The sequence below is a fragment of the Chenopodium album genome, chromosome 14 (assembly GCF_948465745.1).
Source record: "Chenopodium album chromosome 14, dcCheAlbu1.1, whole genome shotgun sequence".
NCBI lineage: Eukaryota > Viridiplantae > Streptophyta > Magnoliopsida > Caryophyllales > Amaranthaceae > Chenopodium > Chenopodium album.
Window position 1 is genome coordinate 32175140 of NC_137847.1, and position 18793 is coordinate 32193932.

The following is an 18793-nucleotide window of genomic DNA, read 5'->3' on the forward strand; positions in this document are numbered from 1 at the left end:
GTTGGATAGGGTTTGAAAAGATCTTTCCAATGATATATTATAAGCCCAAATCTGAGTTATAATGAATAAGTTATGGTCAAAATACTAAACTAAGCCTAAACCAAACCTAAGCCCACCTTACCTACGACCCAATGATCATGTGGAGGGTCCAAAGGATTTAATTCCATTCCTAAAAAAATTAGGATTAATTGGAAGCTACTATAAGTTTTTAAAGATCTTAATTATCCCGTTTGAAAAGATAAGATTAAAGAGTTTGAAATTGAATGAAACTCCTCTTTTTGAAAGTCCTAATTCTATTCGAATTGAAAGACGTTCAAAGATAGTCAGATATAATTTTTGTGCCTCATAGTTTTTATCCAAATCTTAGATGTTTTGATATCCCTTGAAATTATCTTTTAATTGATATATTATAATATTAATTCTGAGCTATAATGGAAAAGATATAAATGAAATACGAAACTATATCCAAAACTGACACCGTCCCACTATTTCGACCATATCTTTTATTATGCAAATTACTTTAATATGATTCTAATTGGGTTAGAAATTAGAATTGAAGATCATATCAACGACATATTATTTATCTTATTCCGAATTATGGATCAAAAGATATGATAAAAACAAAAACTGCAAAAACTGCTGCCTATCGCAAGAGTTTTATTCCGATTCGAATTCGGATTTTATCTTAATTCTTCGACCCTTCTTTTTTCTTTATAAATAGAAGTCATATCACCAATTTTTCAATCATCAACAAGCTTGATCACAAAATCATTCTATTCTCCCTCTTTAGCCTAAACACTAGCCTCTCTATTCTTCGCATAATACTTCCCCTAAGCACAATAAGGAGTCCATACAATACCCGAAGTCCTATACTTAAACCAAGGCGTGAAAGGTATAATTAATTGAGAGTTTGGACCAAATCAACTCTACTTTTTATTTAATTTAATTGTTTCAATTTGATTTATATATTTATTGACGTTACTAACAGTTTATTCATGATGTAGCAATTCAAGGAAACGCGGAAAGTGAGTAATTAATTCACATAATTACTCTTATTTTTGTTTTTGTTGCTAGTATCATGACTAGGTTTATTATAATTTGATTTGACTAACGATATTATGTTGAATTGCTTCCAATATTAATGTTGATTTTTACTAAATTTGTTGATCACTATATTGCATGTTTCAAGGGAATATGTAATCGAAGATCACGCCTAATACAATGATTTGGACAACTGGTTTAGGTTCCTTTTTAATATTGTTGTTTAATCAAGTGATCACAATGTTTTAGAATTATATGTTGCATTAATATTCAACCAATTTAGCATAATAATAGTTTAGAGCAAATTGAATCTTTGTTTGCATGCCTTTGAGATCGCAGGAATCACTTTTCACTATAAGAATCGAGTAGAGGGCAATACGGGCGAATGTGACTCCATGACTCACTTTGTACCATCATCCCCGATCCTCCTTTCGTGGTTCCGAACCATATGGAGTTAGTAATCTCATGGATTATGAATGGGGTGTAACCTTCACGGGTCAATCGTTGTTGCCTATCGTTGTCCCTTTATTCGTGGTTGCCTTTTATGATCCGTGAACAGTTTACAAGTTCCTTAAAAACTTGTTGGTGGCTTCCAACTTTCCATGTCCCTAATCGTATATGTCAATTACCACTTCCTAAGAGTGCCAAGCATATTCACAACATGCTTAAGTAGGCTCAATTTGAGCGACGCCTGTAGCTTCCAATGTCCCTTTTTCTTATAGTAGAAACATTCAAAATCGGATTTAGAAGAGGCTACCTTCTTGTCCTTGTTGCCCTTGGTAGCTTTTGACTTAGGCGGAAAAGTCTTCTTACCCTTCCCCTTATAGCCTTTCTTCTTGCCCGGGTGCTTGAATGGCTTGCCCTTCTTGACCATAAGCATGTCATGGTTCCCCTCATCCTTGAGAGTTTGCTCGGCTTGCTTTAACATCCTATGAAGCTCAGTGAGTGTTTTCTCCATGTTGTGCATATTATAGTTCATCTTGAACAAATCATAGCCTTTGTGCAGCGAATGGAGAATGATGTCAATTGCCATCTCGGTTGAATACCAAACATCAAGCCTTTCCATGTTCTCAAATAATCCGATCATTTTGAGCACATGTAGGTTGACTGGCTCTCCTTTCTTGAGCTTGCTCTCAAGGATATGCCTGTGGGTCTCAAACCGCTTAGTTTTGGCCTACTCTTGGAACATGTACTTAAATTTATGCAGGGATCTTCATATCCCAGCGTGGTTTGTTTTAGGAATGAACTTATTAATTAAGAGTTAGGATTAAAATTGACATAGGTGAAGCCATTTCAAGAGTGTTTCTGTATGTGCTCGTGCTTGTTATGTTTTTTTTTATGTGACTAACGTTGAGTTCGGGGACGAACTCCTTTTTAAGAGGGAGAGTATGTAATACCCTAAATATTTTTGTACTCTATCTATATATTTTATACGGAAAAGTTTGGTTTAGTTTTTACTCTCTTTCAAATTTACAAATTATTTTTCTACTTTAAGTTTCGAGGACGAAACTTGTTTTAAGAAGGGTAGATTGTAATACCCTAAAATTTTCTATTTTAAGTTTCGGGGACGAAACTTGTTTTAAGGAAAATAGATTGTGATACCCTAAAATTTTCTATTTTAAGTTTCAGGGCGAACTCCGAAACTTGTTTTAAGGAGAGTAGATTGTAATACCTGTATATTTTGTATCTTATATCTTAACCCATTCAAAAGTGGAAACCTTTAAAAAATCAGTCAACATCCTCGGGGAATAGTGATATGAGTCTTAAGTCCATGAAGTTTACTGTACATTGGCCAAAATTTTGCTTCTATTGTCTTGCTGCACATGTAGGTATTTGAATATGAGTTTCGATTTCATTTAGTTGGAATTTCGGTTTCATTTGGTTAGTCATCATCACCATTTAATTAGCCAAAATTTTTCTTCTATTGTCTTGCAGCACTTGTAGGTATTGGAATTTGAGTTTCGATTTTATTTAGTTAGAATTTATGTTTTATTTGGTTAGTCATCATCATCGTTTAGGATGGCACTTGATTTGCGGGATTGGATTGAAAGGAGGTTTGTCATTTATGTTGTAATTGTATTTTTATTTACAATGTTGTAATTGTATTTTTATTTACAATTATAGGTATGTTGTTGGATATGTTGGACAAGAAATTTTTGGTTGTGTTGGTTCTAATTTTGACTTAACTATGTGAGTAATTTAATTAAGTTAATGTAGTCTTTGGTTGCTTTCTTTGGTCTGCTTTAATCATATATTTTTTGGTTATTGTATGGCTTTGTGTATTGTCTTTATTTTACGAGAGTTGTGAAAGAAATAATGAGGCAATTAACAGGTGTAGTTGTTCAATTTAGTGTGATTGCTTTGAAAGAAATGCTCTTGATTGTTCTAATTTATTATGATGTTAAATTTTTTTATAATAGTAATAATAGAGAAGAAAAGTAGAATTGATGATTAGTGTTAAATTCTTTATAATAGTGATGACAAGAAGAAAGGAAAAATTAGTGATTTTATTTTAGCTAGGGTTATTTTTTAATGCTTGGATGATTTAATTTTAGCTAAAATTTATTAACTGATTGGCTGAGCTTTTTTTTAAACTTTTTTGTTTACTTATTTATTTTTGTCTTACAATTTTTTTGTTTTTTTTATTTATTTGAGTTTAGGTTATACATGGTACCATTATAGGGTATTCTTTAAAAAAGGAGGTAATTGACTAAAGTCTATAGATGGTAAAATTATAGGGTGGCTTGCCCATATTGCTACTGTTCAGTACAATGTGTGGCTATGTTTAGGTTATACATGGTACCATTATTGGGTGGCTTGCTTATCTTAAAAAATGTAGATTATTGAGTAAAGTCTATAGATAGTACAATTATAAGGTGGCTTGCCCATACTGCTACTGTTTAATACAGTGTGTGGCTGTCTTTTTTTCCTGGTTTTTGTGCGTCTGGTTTGGCTTGGTAATTCTTGTGTGTGTATTTTTTTTTGTGTCCTTTACACACTTTTTTTATGGTACTGTGCTCTTTTTCTATATATACTTAACTTCTAGTTAGAAGGTTTTATTGTGCTGTATGTTATTTACCATTTCTATAGGTATTGTTGTTCTTTGTTTCTTTTTTTTTTTTTAATAATAATTATATTCAATTTATGCTATTTTTGATTTTTGATTTAGTGTTTATGCAATATATAAAGTGTCCAATAATACTAAATTTGAATATTGGACTTAATTAGCCTAGACTTTGTGATTCTGGACAAAAATTAGTGGACAGTAAATCAAGGATTGAACCATGTAATTTTGATATGGGATACAATCTCAATATGGATTCGAATACAATTGATTTAATAGATTGTGTGGTAAATTAAATGAATGGTTGATGAGTAGTTTGATAATAATGTTGGATTTTAGGCGATATTTGAACTATAGATCATGTTATTCCTACTAATTTATCAAATTTAAATTGATTTGAGTTAAATTCTTGTTTAGTTGTTTTGCCTATTTTGATAGTTGTATGATTTCCATGTTATCTTTGATTTAGGTTATTGTTTTAGTATTTCCCTGTTCATGTTTGTATGGCTTATTATGTCTTATTGTTTTAGTTATATTTATTTTGAAATAGTCTTAATTAATTGTACATTTTTACCATGATTTATTGTTTCTATAGTTATTTAGGATGGTGTTATAGTGTCATTCAAGAATGATTTATTAGTAGTAGTTTTGTTTCTAATTGTTGATTTGATGATTTTTTAAAAGTATGAAATGTTGTGTAGGAGTTCCTTGCTGAGTATTGGTTGCTTTATACAAGAACAATTCATCCGTGGAAAATCGCAGTTTGTTGGTGAGTTATCTTATTTTATTTCTTAACAATTAATAATTAATTAATCATTCCTTAGGGAGTTTGCATAGTTTAGTATGTGTTTATCCTAGCTTGTTTGATAGATGTATTAGCCGATGTTCTTACAAATTTATGAAGTGGTGACAAGAGGAAAATGTAGGCCGTTATCTACCTCTCCTAAAGCCAAACTTAATTTGTAAACACTCGACCAACCCTAATACAAGTATATGGTAAGTCAAGGGTCGAACCCAAAGGAATGAGTAGGAACAATGCTATAGTCTATGAAAAGCTAATTCGAAGAATATAAATGGTTGTGGTTGGTAACTAAGATGTCAAAAAGCTAGAAAAATTGAGGAATTCAATATGCTAAACACTAGACATGCAAGCTCAATGATTATGCTAATTTATAGATCACTCAATCGATTCAACATCACAAGGGACAAACAATAGTTGCAATCAAAGGAATCCAAAAGCTATCTCCTATAAGCCAAGATAGGGTTCACTATGAATGGCTAACAAGGAAATTCACAATCAAATTCAATCAATTAAAGCAATTCTCAAATCAAGGGTTCATGTCATTGAAATTTGCAATGCAATCTAGATTAATCTTATAGGTTGATCACTCCTAGTTTAATTAATCACATGCACAACTATGTCAACCAATTTAATTGCAACAATCCAATCAATTTAGTATAATCAACTAGCAAAACTCATCAATCAAGCATGCTTCTCCTTCTCCCTAGCAACTAATCTACTCACTAAACATGGCGAAATTAAGGAACAAAACAAATTCAATCAAATTCATATTTATTTAAAGCTTAATCAAAAGAAAATCAATCAATCAACAAATTCTAGAGCAAGGAATGTAATCTCAATCAAAATTCAAGAAAAAAGAAAGAATTGCATTAAAATTAAATCAAAGGAAAGAAATCTTACAAACTTTCATTGAATTGAAGAAGGAATTTCAAGATCAAATTGAAATCTAAGATCAAATTCAAGTACAAACAAGTAAATTTTAAGCTTCTCTCTCTACTATTTCTAGAAAATTATTTCTCAAGTACAAAAGTTAAATCGTCATAAAAACAAAAAGTCAAAAGCTATAAATAGGAAAATCGAGCGAAGGGGGCCGTACAGGGCGGTGCGCACACACAGACCAGCCGCGCGAACGCATTGTTGGGTCTGCGCGCACGCACCCCTATGATGTGCGCGCGCACCCCTGTGTGGTGCACGAGGCCTTGGCTCCTTCGCTTGCTTGATCAAACTCCGCGCTCCCGAGCATCCCCATCATCAATGCACTCGAGATGATGCCTGCGAACAAGGCAGTCCTAAAATAAGCAAATTGACTTGATTATTCACCTACCAAACACAAATAAAACAAAGAGAGAAAGCATAACAAAGTAAAACTAAAACTAAAACTATAAATTATCAACTAAAAATATGAAAAACTCGTAAAAACTAATCGAGAACCAAAGTGAATTATAAAAATGGAAAATAAAATAAAACTAAGAGAATTATATGAAAATGATGAAAGAAAATAAAGAAAATGAACCTAAATCTTAATCTTTTGAGTGACATAAACGACGCTCATCAAATTCCCCCAAGCGAAACTTTTGCTCGTCCTCGAGCAAAACAAAATCAAACCCTAGGGAAAATGATGACACTATTCAAGCAAAGAAAAAAACAAGAAAACTAGAAAAGATGAGAATATACACTAACTCACTTTCTTTGGAATCACGGTCAATTTTAGCAACTAAAGACAAGCCATTTAAACCCCTAGATCGCTCTAAAGGACGAGTGATGCTCTCGTAAAGGTTTCCAAAGAGGTTAACCTATAACTCTTTTTATTAAAAAGGAGGCAAAGCAATAAGAAAAGAAAAGAGAAAGTTTAAAACCTTGAAAAGAAAAGAAATGCTTATACAATGGACTTTTGCACATGATCAAGGCATGAAGGATATAAAACTTTCTAAAACAACAATGGTAATCACGTTCTAAGATATCGAGGGTTGATTGAAACATAGGGTATGCTAAGCGTAGAGAACTAATGAGGCGCAATCCACTTTCACCCCAACCAATCTAACCGCGTTCTCCCTAATGGCTTCAAATCTTCCCTTAGTAAGCGTCTCTATGGTTCCTCGAAGGAACCGGAAAAGAATAGAATTTGAGGGTTCTCGACATCTCGACCTTGCATCCCTTTTCCTTAGGCTTTAACTCTTAATTCCCTCCCTCGGTATATGACTCAACTACTAGGTCGAATTTGGTGGTACACCTAGGTTATGAAGCAAAGGTTGGCCACACCTCGACACCAAAACCAAGAAGTCACCAAACAAAAACAAAATAATACCCCCAAGCTTATTCAAAGCTATATCCACAAGCATATATACAAAAAGCGTAAACGCTTCTCCCCCAAGCTAAAAGGAACCATTGTCCTCAATGCTTGAAAAGGGAAAAGAATCACATCAAACTGCTTTTTGAATTTTCTCTTTTTCACTCTTTTTATTTTGTAATTTTCATTTTATCAAAGCAATTGTCCTCGCCTCTTTTAACTGTGGACGGCTTTTTCGATTTTGCATTTATTATGTCCTTGCCTTTTTTAACTTTGGACGGCTTTTTCATTTATTCATTTGCCATTATTCACAATATATAAAAGATGAGCGTGCTTACAAATAAAACCAATATCCAACCTTTTAGACCACAAACTCCAAAAAAACATGATCATTTGCTTCACAAAAACCAAGATTGGAACAAAAAGAAACAAAAGGCTCAAAATTCTAAAGATGTGGCTTGAAAAGAAGGGGAAAGGCTTAAATGGTTAGCAAGATGGCAAATGTAAACCCAAAGAACTAAAAAGAAAGAAGAAAATCCTAGAAATGAAAAATTACCACCCCGAAAAATGGCCTTTGTCCTTCCTAGTTGGTTCGGTCTCGTGTTTGAGAATTATGAGTCAAGATTCAAGATTAGGCATGTAAAGGTTAAGGATCCACGATGCACAAACAAAAATGATGAAGGCTTGAAAAAGAGAAATCCTCACACGGTTGTAGCAAAAACTTACTAAAGTTGTCAAATCCACCAAAGGAAGCAACTCCGTCTTACCACAAACCAAAAGAATCCGGCTTCAAGGCCCCAAAAGGTCTAAACCGCTACCTTAGCATACCCTATCCTAGAGTCAACCAAAGATACTCTCAAACCGTGCAAACCATTGTATTTAGGAATAAAAGTAGCCAATGTGCAAGTTCAAGTGGTACTAAGTCCAAAGTAAAAGCAAAAAGATGAACAAAGAAAAGCAATGCCTCAAAAACATTTTATTCATATTCACAAAAACAAGTTTTGTTTGTTTTTTGTTTTTTTTTATTATTTATTATTTTCTTTTTTTATATTTTTTTCGAAGAAAAGAAAAGGACCAAAAACAAAATATAGAGAACAAGGGATAAAAAGAAAAGAAAAGAATAAGAAAAAGAGAAAAGGAAAACATGAAGGAAGAAGAAAAGAAAAGAAAAAGAAAAAGAAAAAGAAGAAAAGGAAAATGAAATGAAAAAAAGAAAAGTAAAGGAGAAGTAAAAAGCAATAAGGAAGTAATGCTAACACACATAAATCCCAATCAACAAACAAGTGAACATTCGGCCACAATGCCAATTTCCCAAACACACTAGGGTGTTAAAAAGCAAACAACCTCGAACCATTCAACTTCTCCTAGAACTAATCCTAGACTAAGAAACCAAGAAAAGAAAAAGAAAAGAAATAGAAAGATCTCACCGGGCGCCAAAGCTATTGCACATTAAACAAGGCGAAAGAGCACCTTTATGAATCGTCGAAATCCAAAGCATAAGCAATAGAGCAAGGTGAGAAATAAAAAACTATATACAAAGAAAATTGTTAGTAACTTCAATACAAAAGAAAAGAAGAAAAGAGAAAACAAAATGCATGAAAATAAAGAAAAAACAAGTAATAAAAGCAACAGGAATAGGATCAAATGAGTGTAGGAAGTAGAATCATCAGATTGAAGCATTATCAGGAGACAAGATATTAGACATTCATCATCAGGAATCATCATAACAGAGACACAGAGAAAGTCAGCGGACAACGATCAGCGAAACAAGCAACAAAACCAATAATCGGGCAGAGAAATCAGCAGATTTACAGCAGCATCATCATAAAACCAAACGACACAGAGATCAATACCAGAAGCACAAAAGACCAGGAATGAACTACAAAAGCAGGGGGGATATGGTGAAGCACAGAAACAAATGACATAAAGCACCCCCAAGCTTAAACTAGACTACCCCCCTAACTCTAAACCTAAAGACATATAGGCAACATAGAAACATCATATAAAGCACATAAGAAGGGGGGGTAGCCTTGGTAGTATCACTCCTCACTATGGTAAGGGGTAGAATGAGAACTCCCCTCACCGGTCTCCATCATATGACTAGAGCTAGCCATCTCGCTCACGTCCATGGGAGCTTTACCCCTTAACCTACCTTCCCTCCTAGCTCTATCAACCTCAAAATAATGAGACCAATCATCTAAGACCGGCTCACCCGACCTACCCCACCTTCCAAAAGTGTCGGGGTCCGAAAAGGGCGAAGAATTAGCCGGATCATATGTATAATCACAACCACCGGGCCGCTGATAGTCGTAAGTGGCCGGGGTGGTGCCTATGATAGAACTAGGGTGAACATGAGGGCCCTCCCAATAAGGGTAGCAAGGTCGAGGACCAATGGTAGGATCAAAAGGCTCCCATTGAGGGATAGGTCCTTGTTGGACCGGGAGATACTGGTAATTCACATAGGGCTCGATCTCCCCCCTCCGAACATGTAAGTCGTACAATTGATTTGTATGATAGTCATAACCAAGATTAGGGGTTTGCATAGAAGGCATAGAATATAACACATTAGCAATAGAATCAAGCCTAGCATGAATGGTTGACAAATCAAAAGTAGAAGGAGTAGGAGAGGGGGAAGGAATAGGTGTACCTTCCGGTTTAACAATGGGAATAGTGTGAACATTCAATGAGAAAGCATTGGTTGAGCGGCCTCTTGTATGATTCGTCCTACTTCGAATAGAAGGATCAACATCTCGCACCGGAGGCCTCCAAGACAAGGAATCTTTCTCTTTTGGTCGGGTAGTTGCCTCTTTGCATGGGATTAAGAACCATTCTTTAATCTGGGAAACTTTCCAAATGAAAACATCATCCTTTCTAGTACGATCGAGGAACTTTTGGTTCACAAGGGCGGAGATGTTGAGGAAATGAGAAGAAGACTTTTCTCGAGGATCAATAATTGGGGGAAGCTCATTTAACAAAGTCTTATAGTCGTCATTGATGCAAAGAGCTAGGATAAAAATCATCCCTCCCAATTGGATGCTCCCCGATAGGCTAACTCCATCACGGATATCCACGAATCGATGACCAAATGCTCCGTGAAATCCACTAGCTCAATCTCAAAGTCGTTTTGGTCGGCTATCCACAACCAACAAAGCTCCTCTCGAGAGATAGCTCCCAAAGAGTCCTTGGAGCAAAGAGCATAAGTGAGGAGACGGTCGAAATACCGCATAGCCGGATTAATCATGGAAGCGGTCTTGGAATTTTGAGGCTCATACTTCCCTTCCTCCGAGATACTTCTCCCCCAACATTGCTCATTATATCCATGGTCATTCGCCATTCTACTATGCGCTGGATAGATACAATGATCCGCGTCCTCGGCCCATGGAAACTTGAAGTATGAACATAGTTGAGAATCCGTCAATGAGTGATCATGATTGAAAAGTTGGAAAGTCAAAATCCTTGAGGAATCGTCACCCGGTTCTCGGACTACTTCAAGAGAAGAAAGAAATTCATAGGTCACCCCTGCATAAGTAGGGGCGCTCAAATCCAAGAACTCTAAAAGATCAAGGCCCTTTGCAAGAAGCCGAACGTCCTCATCTATGCCGGGAAACTTGGTTGTTGCTTGATCGTAGAATCTTGTTGGTCTTAGCTTTCTCTTGGATAGACGCTTGAAACGATCCTACTGTGATTCTTAGAGAATTCAATGTCGTATGTTTCTTCTACCTCGGGTAGAGGTGGAACAACATGCCTAGGCTTGCTTGAACTCGATCTTGCCCGCTTCTTGTGACGGATTGGAGCCATCTACAAGGATGAAAACAACTCATGAGAAAATATTTACATTTGTCATATTTCAATAATAAGCATAAGTAATTGCTCAAGAATCAAGCACAAATGCAATTATTTCAAAATAGAAACAAGAGATGGCTACATATGAACAATGCCATTAATATAGAGTCATGAATTTAAAGCAAGTAGGCATGGATTTAAAGGCAAAATTGAACATAAGAGACCAAATCATGAATCAAATTGAGAAAAATAATCTCAAACATTGAATTATCAAAGCAATAAAACCATCATAAAGAATACCCATGAAAGAGAAAATGACCAACAATGGTGAATCAAGGAATCAAGCAAGGTATACAAATTCATCATGAAAAAGCTTCAAGTTAACATCCAATAACATCATTCAACACAAATTACAAGCTAAAAGAACCAACAATGGAGTTCTACCATGAAAGCAAAAACAAGGGTTTCAAGCTTGAACAATGAGGAAGAAGATTACTAGAAAATAAGAAATTATACCTCAATGAAGCCTTGAATTACTTTCAAATTGCCCAAAATGAAGATTTAAGAACAAATAGAACAGCCAAAGACAAGATTCAAGCACTAAATCAAAACACCAAAATTTCGAAATTATGCCCAATTTTCGAATTTCAAGTTCGAAATTTCTGGAATTTTTTTTTTGTTTTGGAAGGAATTTGATTATGCTTTGATGTAATTTGTAAAGAAATGAATATTAAAATTGAGTAATTGTGTGAATTTTCAAAGGTTTGGAAGGGTTTGAAGATAGAAGAATGAGTGAGGGAGTAAGGGGAAATCGGGGAGAGAGAATGGAGAAATAAGGGTGGTACGTCTTTTGGGGTTAAAAGGGGGGCGCTGAATGCACCTGGCGGCTGGCGACGGTGCGTGCGCGTAGGCGACAGTGTGTGCGCGTAGGTGACAGCAGGGGGGTTTGGCGTGAGGCTTGGGTTGGAAAATTGGCCAGAATCGCTGCCTAGCTGGTGCGTGCGCGCAGCTAGAAGGTGCGTGCGCACTAGGTAGGGGCTGGGTTGGTTCAAAAACAGGCCAAAACTCTGACCCCGGTGGTACGCGCGCGCAGGGATGGGGTGCGTGCGCACCAAGGGGGTACAGGGATGGTTCAAAAACCGTTAAATTTTGTTTAAGTTAGTGAAAATTTTCTGACCCCTTTGGTGCGCGCGCGCAACCTATGGTGCACGTGCACCAAGCAAGAATATTTCGGCCATGAATATACTCTCGTGTTTGCATAATGAGATATTTGAAAGCGCATTCGAAAAAGAGTAGAAAATCAATAAAAATGCAAATATGAGAGCATAAGACCCCAACAAGCTTTTCCACCTAAACTTAACCAAACCTCGTGAAATCTTGAAATAACACCAAAATTGATGGAAATTTTCTTCGATCCAATCTCATGGTACCTAAAATCAAGAAAACAAACAGAAATAAAGAGGAATAAGAAAAATTCTCAAGGATAAAAGAAATATAGAAAAAAAATGTAAAATCAAAAGAAAAAGGTTAGAAAACCGAGTTGCCTCCCGGGTAGCGCTTGTTTAACGTCATAGCTCGACGTCCTCCACCAATTAAGGTGGTAGTCGGAGAAGCAATGAGTGAGCAAGGCCAACAAAAACAACGTCAAAATACTTTTTGAGACGATGGCCATTGACCTTAAACGGAGAAGAAGAATCCATCATAGAGACCTCTACAACACCACTTGGAAAAACATTCTTGACCAAATAGGGACCGCTCCATCTTGACATGAGCTTTCTGGGAAATAATTTCATTTTTGAATTGTAGAGAAGAACCTTATCGCCAACACAAAAATCTTTCTTCTCAATAAGCTTGTCATGTGTTTCCTTGGAACGAGCTTTGTACACACTAGCACAATCATAGGCATCAAGCCGAAGCTCCTCTAGCTCATGAAGATCTAACCACCTTTTCTTCCCCGCACTTGCCAAGTAAAAATTTATCTTCTTGATTGCCCACAAAGCACGGTGTTCAATTTCAACCGGGAGATGGCATGACTTGCCATAGACTAGGCGGTATGGAGTGGTACCTATGGGGGTCTTGAAAGTCGTTCGATAGGCCCAAAGAGCATCATCCAACTTATCCTACCAATCCTTGCGATTTCTCGCAACCGTCTTTTCAAGGATGAGCTTGATTTGACAATTAGAGACTTCCACTTGACCGCTCGATTGGGGATGATATGGGAGGCCGAATCTTTGATGGACTCCATGCTTCCTCAACATCTTTTGAAAGGCATGGTCAATAAAATGAGAACCGTTGTCGCTTATTACCGCCTTTGGTACCCCAAATCTTAAAAAGATTATCTTCTTAAACAACTTCATAACCACCTTGTGGTCATTAGTTGGGGAGGCAATGGCCTCAACCCAATTAGACACGTAATCGACCACCACAAGAATATATTGATTTCCGAAAGATGAGGGAAATGTCCCCATAAAATCAATACCCCACACATCAAACACCTCCAACTCGAGTATGGGTTGTTGAGGCATTTCATTTGTCTTGGAGATGTTCCCAACTCTTTGACATCGATCACATGTCTTTACAAAGCCCCATGAGTCCTTAAAGAGATTTGGCCACCATAAACCGCATGGAAGGACCTTAGTGGCGGTCTTAGAGACACTTATATGGCCCCCACTTGGATCCGAATGGCACATTTTCAAAACACTAGGCACCTCTTCGTTCGGCACACAACGTTTAAGTAAGCCATCGACCCCTCGCTTGTATAAGATGGGATCATCCCACACATAATGCCTTGCCTCTCTCTTGAGCTTCTTTCTTTGGTTCTTAGAAAAGGAAGGAGGAAACTCTCCACATGCAAGAAAGTTCACTAAATTGGCAAACCATGGGAGCTCCTTTGCTTCAATAGCATACAAGAAATCATCAAGCATCCTATCCTCAATTGGAGAACCATCATCATGAGTTTGAGAATCTTCTAAACGAGAAAGATGATCCGCCACAACATTTTCCGCTCCTCTTTTATCCCTAATCTCAATGTCAAAGGTTTGGAGCTCAAGAACCCACCGGATCAACCTTAGCTTGGACTCTTTCTTGGCAAAAAGATACTTGAGAGCCGCATGTTCCGTGAAGACAATGGTTTTGGAACCCAATAGTTAACAACGGAACTTCTCAAAAGCATGAATTATAGCCAAGAATTCCTTCTCCGTTGTAGTGTAATTCCGTTGAGCTCCATTTAGAGTCCTGGACATATAATAGATCACATGAATTTTCTTGTCCACTCTTTGACCCAAGACACCTCCCATTGCCGAATCACTTGCATCACACATCAACTCAAATGGTAAATCCCATCTTGGAGCTTGAACAATAGGAGTAGAGATTAGAGGTTTCTTCACTTTATTGAATGCCTCCAAACACTTATCATCTCGGCATCTTTTTGAAGAAGATCATTGAGGGGCTTTGCAATGAATGAGAAATCCTTGATGAATCTTCTATTAAACTCGGCATGCCCTAAGAGAGATCTCACTCCCTTTACATTCACCGGAGGTGGAAGCTTTTCAATGACTTCAATTTTAGCTTTATCCACCTCTATCCCCTTGTGAGAGATCTTGTGGCCAAGGACTATGCCTTCCTCCACCATGAAGTGACATTTCTCCCAATTTAAGACCAAGTTCACCTTCTCACACCTTGCAAGACATTTTTCAAGGTTTTCAAGACATGCCTCAAATGAAACACCTCCTACGGAGAAGTCGTCCATAAAAACCTCCATCTCCTCTTCCAACATATCTCCAAATATACTCATCATGCATCTTTGAAATGTCACGGGAGCATTGCAAAGGCCGAACGACATTCTCCTATAAGCAAATGTACCATATGGACAAGTGAAGGTTGTTTTCTCTTGGTCATCCGGGTGGATAGGGATTTGGAAAAATCCCGAATAACCATCAAGAAAATAATAGAACTTGTGCCTTGTTAGTCTCTCAAGCATTTGATCAATAAAAGGAAGGGGGAAATGATCTTTCTTTGTAGATGTGTTTAGACGTCTATAGTCTATACACATCCTCCATCCCGTGACCGTCCTCGTTGGAATGAGCTCACCTTTCTCATTCTCAACGACGGTCATACCTCCCTTCTTTGGGACGATGTGAACGGGAGAGACCCACCTAGAACTAGAAATGGGGAATATGATTCCCGCATCCAAAAGTTTGGTGATCTCCTTCTTCACTACCTCTCCCATTTGGGGGTGTAGCTTTCGTTGCCTCTCAATAGAAGGTAAAGCACCCTCCTCAAGAGTTATGTGATGTGTACATAAAGCGGGGCTTATACCTTTGAGGTCATCAATGGTATAACCCAAAGCACTTCGTTGCTTCTTCAAAACACCACACAACTTTTGAGCTTGATGCTCACTCAAAGAAGAGCTAACAGTCACGAGAAAAGTGGAGTTGGGTCCCAAAAATTCATACCTAAGGTGTGATGGAAGAGATTTGAGCTCAACTATTGGAACACCTTTACCTTCCTTTGATATTGCCACTTGCAACGCTTCTTGGCTAGAAATGCTCAAACACATTTTCTCTTCAACATCCTCAAAGCTTCCATTGAGCACATCCTCATACAAAGTCATCTCCTTGCTAAGAGTACCTATCTTTTCCTTATTCAACAAAACATTCTCAAGAGCATCGTTAGAAGTGAGCAATTGCTCATGCATAGAAGACACAACATGATCGAGAGAATCAATCAACATACAATTTTCTAAAGAAGAACTTGGATACTTCATGCTATCATTCAAGTCAAATTCTATCACCTCATCCCCTACTTTGAGTGAAATTTTAGCACTTTTCACATCTATCAAAGCACCCGAAGTAGCAAGGAATGGTCTTCCTAGAATGATAGGAATATTAGCATCTTTATCCATCTCAAGCACCACAAAATCTACCGGAATAAAAAATTTCCCAACCCTCAAAGGAACATTCTCTACCTTACCCTTAGGAAACTTAATTGACCTATCGGCCAATTGCAAAGTGATGTTAGTAGGTAAGAGTTCCCCTAGCTCAAGTCTTTGGTACACTGAGTATGGCATGAGGCTAACACTAGCTCCTAGGTCACACAAGGCATTCTCAATTTGCATTTTATAAATGGCACAAGGGATGGAAAAGTTTTCGAGGTCTTTTAGCTTAGGTGGCATCTTGTTCATTATGATAGCACTACAATTCTCGGTCAAGTTCACCGTCTCTACACCATCACAAGTCCTCCTACCACTCAAAATGTCTTTGAGGAATTTTGCGTAGTTGGGCCTTTGGGTGACAACTTCGGTGAATGGTAGAGAAAGGTGAAGTTGCTTAAGCATGTCAATGAGTCTTCCAAATTGTTCATCTAACTTGTGTCTCATGAATTTTTGTGGATAAGGAAGCTTGGGTTTCACAATCTCTTTCTCCACTCTCACCTCACTAGGCTTCTCAATCTCAACCTCGCTAAAAGATGCACCATCTCTCTCATCTTCAACCAAAACCCCTTTTGTGCCCTCTTTGGTCTCACTCTTCCTAGGCAAACTCTCCTCAAGAATCTTACCACTCCTTGTGACAATAGCATTAACCGGTCTCTTGGGATCTAGGCCTTGGGAAGGTAAAGAAGAAGGACTAGCATGGTCTTTTAAAGCATTAGCAAGTTGAGAAATTTGGTTTTCAAGCATCTTATTATGAGTCATCATTTCATTAAATTTCTTGTCACTTACGGTCATGTAAGTGTTCAACAACTTTGTTTGATTTTCAATGATTTCTTCCAAATTTGTTCTATGTGAAGAAGAAGAGGATTGAACATAGGAGCAAATCCGGGTGGAGGGCCTTTGGAGCCTCTTTGAGCATTGTTTTGAAAGTTGCCTCTACCTTGATTGTTCCAATTACCCCTATTTTGATTTTGACCATAACCTTGATTATGGTTACCACTACCTTGATTATGATTCCCATAACCTTGGTTTTGATTACCATAATTTTGGTTTTGATTTTGGCTACTATAACCTTGATTGTTATAGTTACCTCGAGAACCTTGGTTCCCTTGGTTCCTATTACCACCACCTTGGTTATAGTTGTCAAAATTGCCATGATTGTTGTAATTCCTATTCCATTGATCTCTTTGATTCTCAAACCTAGAATCATGATTATTTGACACATAGTTCACATGCTCATTCACATTTCCATCTTGATCATCACAAACATCCATACATGCATGAGGGCAACTAGAAACATCATGATCATACAACCCACAATCATCACAAAACAAACATCCACTAGGCATGTTATTAGAAGGAGGGGGTTGAGAATTAGAAGACATACCTCTCCCCTTAGATTGGGAGGGAAGACTTGAAACTTGGTAGGTAGCACTTTCTTACTTTGCCTTAATAGCGGACATCTCCTTCCCCAAATTTTTCATTTGTGAGGATAGATTGTTGATTGCATTTAGATGATCAACCGAGTACACCGAAGAGCTACTCTTGCTAGTTGACTCTCTTTCTCCATCTTGCCAATCTCTATAATACCTCACTACGTCTTCAATTATGTCCACCACTTCCTCTTCCGTTTTGTTCATGATAGGACCTCCGAATCCTCCATCTAAATATGATTTTCCTTGAGGGCTAAGGCCTCCATAGAAGATTTGAATGATTTGATAGGTTGGAATTCCGTGATGAGGACATTCTCTTTGATACTCTTTGTATCTCTCCCATGCTTCATAGAGGCTCTCACTTGGCTTTTGCTTGAAACCTTGAATCAAAGCTCTAGCCTCCAACGTTTTCTTTTGAGGATAGAAACGGGATAGAAATTCCTCGGTAACCTCGTCCCATGTCCTTAGAGAATTCGGCTTAACCTCCTTGTCTAGCCATTCCAAAGCATGCCCTATGAGAGATAAGGGAAAGAGCTTGAGGCGAATGAATTCTTGGGAAATTCCGTTCACCTTGATAGTATTGCAATATTTTTCGAACTCCTTGAGATGGTTTAGTGGGCTTTCATGCTTGGCCCCACTAAATTTTCGCCTCTCTATCAAAGTGATCATTGCCGGTCTTATTTCAAAATCATTTTCCGGTGTTGTAGGTGGAGCAATCCCACTCTCAAATCTATATGAATCGGGAATCTCCAATTCTTTCAATGCCACTCTCGGATTTTCTCCCATTCTTGCTTGTTCTTCTTGTTGTGGTTCTTCTTCACTTGAAATGCTAGGGCTCAAAGATCGTCCAGGACCCCTCAACCTTGCAATAGTTCTCTCAATTTCTGGATCAAATGGCAGTAGAGAATGACCACGTGCTCTATGCATAAAATCTTAAAAGAAATGGTTAGTAGCACGGCTACAAATGTAGCCTAAAAGAAAATCTTTTTGTATTTTCAATTAAAGGTGAAATAGACTCAACAACTATAACAAAGCACCAATATCAGTCCCCAGCAACGGCGCCAATTTTGACAAGAGGAAAATGTAGGTCGTTATCTACCTCTCTTGGAGACAAACTTAATTTGTAAACACTCGACCAACCCTAATACAAGTATATGGTAAGTCAAGGGTCGAACCCAAAGGAATGAGTAGGAACGATTCTATAGTCTATGTCAAGCTAATTCGAAGAATATAAATGGTTGTGGTTGGTAACTAAGATGTCAAAAAGCTAGACAAATTGAGGAATTCAATATGCTAAACACTAGGGATATAGGTTCCACATGCAAGCTCAATGATTATGCTAATTTATAGATCACTCAATCGATTCAACATCACAAGGGACAACCAATAGTTGCAATCAAAGGAATCCAAAAGCTATCTCCTATAAGCCAATCTAGGGTTCACTATGAATGGC

At 37.4% G+C, this 18793-nt stretch overlaps 1 non-coding gene across 1 annotated transcript; it reads left to right on the forward strand.

Annotated features, from left to right (window-relative positions):
• The first annotated feature begins 17635 nt into the window (after positions 1-17635).
• Positions 17636-17741, forward strand: LOC145580324 (small nucleolar RNA R71). Its single transcript, XR_014099390.1, has one exon. It is a non-coding gene; the product is annotated as a small nucleolar RNA R71 (small nucleolar RNA).
• The last annotated feature ends 1052 nt before the right edge of the window (positions 17742-18793 follow it).